General features: G+C 39.8%; 1 pseudogene; it reads right to left on the minus strand.

The window, feature by feature from the left end:
* Window positions 1–5,729: 5,729 nt before the first annotated feature.
* Window positions 5,730–7,026, minus strand: LOC123950971 (annotated as a pseudogene).
* Window positions 7,027–7,578: the final 552 nt, after the last annotated feature.

Raw genomic sequence — 7,578 nt, forward strand, 5'->3', positions numbered from 1 at the left:
TCTACGTGTCTGTTTTTGTGCCGGTACAATACTATTTTGGATAGTACTGTATTATGTCTTGAAATCTGGGATTGTGATACCTCTAGTTATGTTTTTCTTTTTCAAGACTGCTTTGGATATTTGGAGGCTTCTTGTTCCATATAAATTCTAGGATTACTTGTTCTAGTTCTGTGGAAAATGCTTTTTGTATTTTGATAGAGATTGTGTTGAATCTGTATATTGCTTTGGATAGTATGGGTATTTTAACAATTTTTGTTCTCCCAATTAATGAGCATGGAGTATTTTCCCATTTATTTGTGTCATCTTCCATTTCTTTCATTATTGCTTTATAGTTTTCAGAGTATAGATCTTTCAACTCTTGGTTAAGTTTATACTTAGATAGTATATAACTTTTGGTGCAATTATAAATGGGATTGTTTCCTTAATTTCTCTTTCAGCCACTTCATTGTTAGTTTATAAAACTGCAATAGATTTTGTATATTGATTTTGTACCCTGCAATTTTGTCAGTTAATTTATCAGTTCTAATTGTTTTTTGGTGGAGTCTTTAGGGTTTTCTCTATATAGTATCATGTCATCTGCAAATAGTGAGCCTTGTTTCTTCCTTGTCAATTTAGATTCCTTTTATTTCTTTTTGTTGTCTGACTGCTGTGGCTTGGACTCCCCGTACTATGGTGAATAAAATTGGAGGATGTAGACATCCTTGTCTTTTTCCTGATCTTAAGCAGAAAGCTCTCAGTTTTTCCTCACTGAACATTGATGTTTGCTGTGGATTTTTCATATATGGACTTTATTATGTTCAAGTGTGCTTCCTCTAAATACTTTGTTGAAGGTTTTTGCCATGAATGGATGTTGCATTTTGTCAAATGCTTAACAAAGGTATTTTTTTTTTTTAATTTTATTTATTTATTTGACAGATAGAGATCACAAGTAGGGAGAGAGGCAGGCAGAGAGAGAGAGAGAGAGAGAGGAGGAAGCAGGCTCCCCGCCAAGCAGAGAGCCCGACGCGGGACTCGATCCCAGGACCCCGAGATCATGACCTGAGCTGAAGGCAGCAGCTTAAACCACTGAGCCACCCAGGCGCCCCAACAAAGGTATTTTTAACCTAAACAATTAATACATGACTAATTTCTCATTGTACCAAATTAAACCAATTTCCTTGTTCATTTTCTTAGGAAGAAACATAGAGAAATAAGTAAAAATACAAATACATAGATTAAGAAACAGTGGAATCCAGGTGACTTGTGAATGGAACTTAATGAATAAAAAATGTAAATTTAAGTTTTAATTTAAAGAAAGAAAAACTCTCCAGATTAGAGCAAGAATTTGGAGGGTATATCATTTGGGTATCAGTTACAAAAACAGAAATTATCCTAGATATTTGGGGTGGAAGAGAAATTAACAATAGACAATTAGGCAATTGTAGATAATTAGATGCTTCTAACCTAAGGAAAATCAGGAAATTTCTCAGGAAATCAGGAAATTTCAGAGACCACAAGAAAGTGCTGCTCACCATCTCAGCTCTCTCCATCAGTGAAGCAGGTATCTTCAAGGGAAAGCCCAGAATGTACAGTAAACCTCAAAGTCCATTGCTGTCTATCAGTATCTCAAAAATCTAAGGCTTCTTTCCTTCCCTTCCCAGCCCTGAAGCAATACTTCTCATGGTGTCATGGAAACCACAAGACTGCTGGAATGGAGGCTGAAGAAAGACAGCTTCCAGACTCCCAGTCTCTTCAGAAGACCAGGATTCGAAGGGAGGGATGGTGCTGAATACTAGAGGAGATTGTCAGGAAAATAAAGAGAATAAATAGAAATATTGAGAATAACAAAAAACAAACACTTAGGTTTGTAATAAGAGATGAAAAAAGCTCAACCCATTTGAAGTTAACTCCAAGAATAGTTTCTTTTGAGTGGGACAAAATTTGTGAAATTGAGTTCAGGGGGAAAATGATGCAGTTCTCACGTTTTATACTAGGCTTCAAATTGAAATTTGAAATAATATAAATGCCATCTACTGTTTTCAAATTGAAAGTCAAGTTACAGAAAAATAACCTGCAATGTGTAACTGGTAAAATTTAAAAATTCATATTGTGCTTTCATGGTAAGTGGAGAGGGATGTAAGGGGTAGAGCTAAAAGCACAGAAGAGAAGAAATTGATGATTTCCTGATGGATGGTAAACAAAGGTTTTAGTGTGTTACTGGAGAGGAAATGGCCAAGAGTGGAACTGAGTATACTTACAAAAGGAGTGATATAGGTGAGCTTAAAGTTTTCATCTGCCACACAAGCATTCACTAGAAAATGTTTCAAGAAGGCATTTAATTTTTAAAAAATATATATATATAAGCAAACACGTTAGAGCTGTGGAGTCAACTGGAAGAATAAAACCAGATATTTGTGTCCGGGGAACAGAGAGGAGGCAGAATAGAGACTATTACTTTTTATTATAAGGTCCTAAGCTTTAATTATTTTAAAAATATATTAATATGTTATTTTGATTGGTATGAAAATTAGCAAACAATTCAAATAAAGCAACAGTTTCCTTGGATAGTTTCTATTTGTCTGGCATGGTGTTATCGATTAGGCATACAAAACTTAACTGAGTATAATTCCCACCATCACAGTTTTACAGTTTCGTAACCCTGATTGATGTGTAGATCAAAGTTAAAGTATGCCAAACTGTGGAAAGAGCCAAGATGCCCTTCAACAGATGAATGGGTAAAGAAAATATGGTCCATATATACAATGGGATGTTATGCAGCTATCAGAAAGGATGAATACCCAACTTTTGTATCAACATGGATGGGACTGGAGGAGATTATGCTGAGTGAAAGAAGTCAAGCAGAAAGAGTCAATTATCATATGGGTTCACTTACTTGTGGAGCATAAGGAAGAACATGGAGGACATTAGGAGAAGGAAAGGAAAACTGGATTCGGGTAAACCGGAGGGGGAGATGAAGCATGAGAGACTATGGACTCTGAGAAACAAACTGAGGGTTTTGGAGGGGAGAGGGAGTGGAGATGGGTGAGCCTGGTGGTGGGTATTAAGGAAGGCACATATTGCATGAGCACTGGGATTGGTGCATAAACAATGAATCTTGGAACACTGAAAAAAATAAAATAAAAAGATGTTGAAAAAAGTTAAAAAAAGTTAAAGTATGAAAATTTTAACAAATTTGTTAATACATTTAAGAGTCAACAACTATTTTATGTGTAATCTTAATACATACTTAATTATTTTAAGTGTGGTGTTTAATAAAATACACTGCTCCATCAGCATTTCTTCCAGGAGATAAAATACAGTAAAAAATTTATCATAATCTGTAGTTGTGGCATAAACTGTCATAATCTGTAGTTCATAGGATCCTTGAAGATAACTGAACAGCAGAAGTGGTACTAAATAATGTGGAGGCCGAGAAAATTAAGGCCATCCCACCTCGGGTTTAGCTTTAGCATAAGTACAGCCATCTTGGCAAAGCAAAAGCTGGCACCTTGCACCCCTCTCCAGCTGCTCCCCTCCCCTCGGTAGTATGTGTGACATTCCTTGGCCACCCCTGGCTGCCCTGGGGGAAAAGCAAATAGTTAACTTGCAAAGATCACAGTCCTGCAAGTCAGGAGTCTCCCTTGGTTTACAAATGTCCTAGAGATTTACAACAAAGAAGCTATCTTAACAATAGCACAATTTCCAGAGGCGAATAACTCAGTTCCTCAAGCCCTAAATAAAGTTAAATTTCTCCTAACCTAAATCTCACTAACAAGGACACTTGATAGGAGAAATGTGAAACTTTATCTCTAAACCTCCAAGATAGTGTCAGCAATCATTCCCAAGCATATGACCCACTGATAGACATCTAAAGGGTCTCACGAGAAGATTTTTATTATTGGTAATGAATAACCTTTTCCCCAGACAACAGCTAGCCCCTCAAGGTCCTGGAGACCTGCTTCCAAAATTCCTTAGAGACTTACATCATCCATAACCCCCTTTGTCCTCACCCACCACCGAGTCCACTCCTACTCTGCCTTTAAAAATTCTGACTATAATCTGGTTTGGGGTCCAAGTCCCTACTCTGCTGCATCGGGTATACTTGGGCCCAAGCTTAAGCTTGTCAAATAAACCCTCGTGTGATTGCATCGGTGCTTGGCTCCTTGGTGGTCTCTCGGACGTGAAAACTCGGGCATAACAATAAAAATATCTTATTTTAAACATCAGGCATTATTATTATTCCCCAAATTACAAGCACAAAATGAAAAGCACAGAAAAAAATTATAAAATTTTTTTGTGAAGGTATGGGGAGACTCATTTTTTCTGGTTTTCTGCAGCTTCCATTAATATTAGAAAATCTGTTTGTGGGGCGCCTGGGTGGCTCAGTGGGTTAAAGCCTCTGTCTTCGGCTCAGGTCATGATCCCAGGGTCCTGGGATCGAGCCCTGCATCGGGCTCTCTGCTCCGCAGGGAGCCTGCTTCCTCCTCTCTCTCTGCCTGCCTCTGCCTAGTTGTGATTTCTCTCTGTCAAATAAATAAAATATTAAAAAAAAAAAAAAGAAAATCTGTTTGTAACTGGCACTGGTCCATTTCTATATTTAACATGGAGAGAATTTCAGATTTGGGATGTTAATTTTTTTATTTTACAAAATGAAAATAATTTTATTATGAAAAGGAGATCATGCTAATTTTAAAAGGTAATTCAAACAGTACAGAAAAAATATGAAGAAAGCAAAACCCACCCCTATGTCTCCCACTCAGAGATAATATTCACCATTTTGATGACCATGCATTTCTTCATGCATTTATATTTCTATAAAAACTACAAATGTATATAATTTTAAAAATTATAAGTAGAATTATAGGTTACATGTTATTTCTAAATAGAACTTGAAAAGCTGGTGTGGGCATCATTCCATGTCTCTAAATATTGATTTACATATTTTTTCTGAGATTTTTGATAAAGTTTTTTTTTATTGAAACAACACTTAGAAAAATATGCAACTCACAAATGTGCAGCCAGAGGATTTGTTACAAAATGTACATATTCATGCTTACATCACCTGAGCTAGGGTAAAGAACATTGCTGGCAACCTAGAAGCTTCCTTCATGTGTCTTCCTAGTTATGACCACTATGACAGATATTCCATTGTCTTCAGGCTTCCATAATTCCTTTTGAGAGCTCAGCTTTTGTCTGACTCTTAAGCCTTGGAGAGCAGCGTGGAAGGGCAGAGGCAAAGGAAGAAGCTGACCCCCTGTTGAGTAGGGGGCCCAACGTGGGGCTCAATCCCAGGACCCTGAGATCATGACCTGAGCCGAAGGGAGACACTTAACCAACTGACCCACCCAGGTGCCCCAACAAATTATCCCTTCATTTTTATTTTATTTTATTTTCAGAGTACAACAGCATTTAATGGTCAGAAAGAGCTGTACAGAATTGTAGCCAGCCATAGGAGCTGTGCTGGAGGACAGGATGCAATCCTGCCCTGCCCCAGGCAAAGCAGTACTGGACAGGAGCTGGCATGTGGTAGGGCCCACATCCCTGGGGCCTGAGGGGAGACCAATATCTAATGTCCCCCAGGTACCACTCTGTATTCCTTAGAGGAGGGGTATAAACCCCACATGCAAGAAGAACCCCTTTGCCCCAAATGTCAAATGGTATGGGGATGTGAGGGTTATAATTAAGGGGAAACCCTATGTAAGCTGTTAACAGAGTTCAGAGGGATAGGGATTACCCTCATTCTCCATCTCCTAAAGGTGCTCACTTTCCCAGCTTCTTCATCCGTTCATCAATGTTGGCAAAATTCCCCTCAACCGTGGACAGGTTCTCATACACGGTTGTCTGCACTTGGGTCAGGAGGGTGGTGTTGTCCTTGAGGGAGCTAGCAATCATGTTATGTGGTATCCAAGTGAGTCAGGAGGTGACCGACTGCATGGCTTGCTCATGCAGCTGCTTAGTGGTGACAAGTCTCTGCACCAGCTCAGGAAGGGTGGAGGAAATGGGGCTCCAGTCCTGTACAGTGCCATATAGCTGGTGCACCTTGCTTTGTGTATCTGCATCTTCTACAGAAGCTTTATGCTTGGCAATCTCATTCATCTTTCCCAGGACACTCTGTAGCAGAGCCTCCACTTGGTCCAAAACTGCGAGGTCCAGGGCGTTCACCTTTGCTTGCAATAGTTCTACAGTCTCCATGAGACAGCCTCCCTGCATACCTGCTGAAAGGGGATTCTGAGCATCCTAATCACAGCGTATAGTTGATTCCAGCTCTGTCAGGCACTTCTCAAGTTCTGCAACTTCAGCAGCTTGAGAGAACTTGTTCTTTTCAGGCCAAGAATGTAGTCCGTAAGTGACAAGGCTACTATCTACAGGAGTCCCACTGGTGGTCTTTCCCCCTGAACTGGTTCCTTTGCTGTTTTTGATGGCTTCCAGCTGCAGCAGCAAGCACTTAACCAGAGCTCCATCAGGGTCAGTAAGGTTGATGGCTGCATCTGGTCCCAGCAGCTTCTCCAGGTGGGAAGCAACCAGCTGCTGCTTTAGGGTGGCCAGTCCTTTAGCCAACATCACCCGGGTCAGTTTCTCTTCAGTGGAGGACTCCTTCCGCGTTGTCTTGATTTTCTTCTCAACTTCAGTTGTCAGCTCTTGGACCTCATGCAATAGTTGCTGGTACTTCTGCTGGGGTTTCTCCTTCACTCCCAAGCCCTCCCCAGACATCTCATATTCTCCAGATTCATATCCTGTTCTCTTGGTTTTTTCCTGTATGATCTGAGAAATCAAGTCCCTTTGTCCCCACTCTCTTGTCTTTGAACTTGTCATAGGTGGCACTGGGATTGACAATGATGTGCTCCACACTTGTGCTCCTCAGCTCCTCCAGCTCCGCATCAAACTCGGCTTGATTATCCTCAGGCAGATCGCTGGTTTCATAAATATCTGGCTCGTTCCTGGCAATGCCGGAACGTTGGCATCTTTATGGTCAGCCATGGTGGAGGCGAGGTGGGGTTGGGGGATGGGGCCTCGGTGGAGCCGGGGCTGGTGTTCAGGTAGGGGAGAGGCTGGGTCCCTGTCCCAGGTTTCCACATTTATTTTTAATATCAATATCATTTTTTTAGTTAACATATCTTGACATATGTAAAATTTACATATAATTTTAAATGGATTTTAAGACTTTCTATATGATTTTTTTGTCTTGATAATCTTGTTTGATGTATCTTTTAAATATATTTTGATATCTGAAAGGGTATGTCTTCCTCCTCTAAGAATATTCTGGGACACTGGCATGCTTATCCTCCCAAATCAGTCGTATTTACTTTTCACATTTAAAATGACTTTTTCAGAATGTTATTGGGGAAAAATACATCAGCCAGTTATTTTGTACATTAATTCATTATCTCTCTGGATTAGAAAAAAAAAATCCATTCCAGGGCCTAGTTTAGGGTGAGCCCACTATGACTTATGAATCCAATTTCTGGACCACACTGAAATAATCAGCTCTCCAAGAATAGCCAAAACAGATCAAACAAATGTCATTTTTATCTTATGGAATGTTGGGTTGTAGGTTAAGAAAATGTGAATAAGCCACCCAGGTAACCCTCAGGCAATAGA

This window comes from Meles meles, chromosome 9 (genome assembly GCF_922984935.1).
Source record: "Meles meles chromosome 9, mMelMel3.1 paternal haplotype, whole genome shotgun sequence".
Classification (NCBI taxonomy): domain Eukaryota; kingdom Metazoa; phylum Chordata; class Mammalia; order Carnivora; family Mustelidae; genus Meles; species Meles meles.